Source organism: Bison bison, unplaced genomic scaffold (genome assembly GCF_000754665.1).
Source record: "Bison bison bison isolate TAMUID 2011002044 unplaced genomic scaffold, Bison_UMD1.0 scf7180017864322, whole genome shotgun sequence".
Classification (NCBI taxonomy): Eukaryota; Metazoa; Chordata; class Mammalia; order Artiodactyla; family Bovidae; genus Bison; species Bison bison.
In genome coordinates, this window is record NW_011494894.1 from 4,897,661 (window position 1) to 4,898,521 (window position 861).

General features: G+C 41.6%; 1 protein-coding gene across 3 annotated transcripts in view; it reads right to left on the reverse strand.

The window, feature by feature from the left end:
* The window catches only part of HMCN1 (hemicentin 1), a 541,857-nt gene that overhangs the window by 165,016 nt on the left and 375,980 nt on the right, over positions 1–861 (reverse strand). The window lies entirely within an intron of this gene.

An 861-nucleotide genomic window follows, 5' to 3' on the forward strand; every position in this document is an offset into this window, starting at 1 on the left:
GAACAGAATTATAAATGGAAAGAAACTAATACATACACAATCAGGAGGGTTGCTGCTGCTGCTGCTGCTGCTAAGTCACTTCAGTCGTGTCCGACTCTGTGCAACCCCATAGATGGCAGCCCACCAGGCTCCCCCGTCCCTGGGATTCTCCAAGCAAGAACACTGGAGTGGGTTACCATTTCCTTCTCCCATGCATGAAAGTGAAAAGTTAAAGTGAAGTCGCTCAGTCGTGTCCAACTCCTCGTGACCCCATGGACTGTAGACTACCAGGCTCCTCCGTCCATGGGATTTTCCAGGCAAGAGTACTAGAGTGGGGTGCCATCGCCTTCTCTGCACTAAGGCTATGGAAGTATGTAAACAAACAAAGTCATGGTATGATTCATACTTCAGAAAAACAACTGTGACAGAATGTTTAGGAAAAGATTCCCAGTTTTCCATGGAACATATGAAATGGAAACATTAGAAAGAATACTACACCAACAACCCAGATTGGAATGACATCAATTATACAAGAGATGGATGAAACCATGAAGACTGACAACCAGTTTTCAATTTGAGTTTCATGGAATTCTAGAGCTATTTATATCAAAGTTTATGAGGGCCACCTCCCTTATTAGCATGACTCTGATTTTTCTTCCTCCTTATATTCTGAATTCTACATAATGAAGAAAGACTGGTAGACTAGGAATGAAACTGATATGCTGAAGGGTGTGATCTGGAGGAAAATTCCTCTTAAGGATCAAGGAAAGAGGAGTCAGCAAATGAGACTGAAACAAAGCCAGCAGAGAACAAAGAAATATGCTGAAAGAGCAGAGTCCTTGAAATCATTTGAGAAGTAATTTCTAAGAACAAAATGTAAAT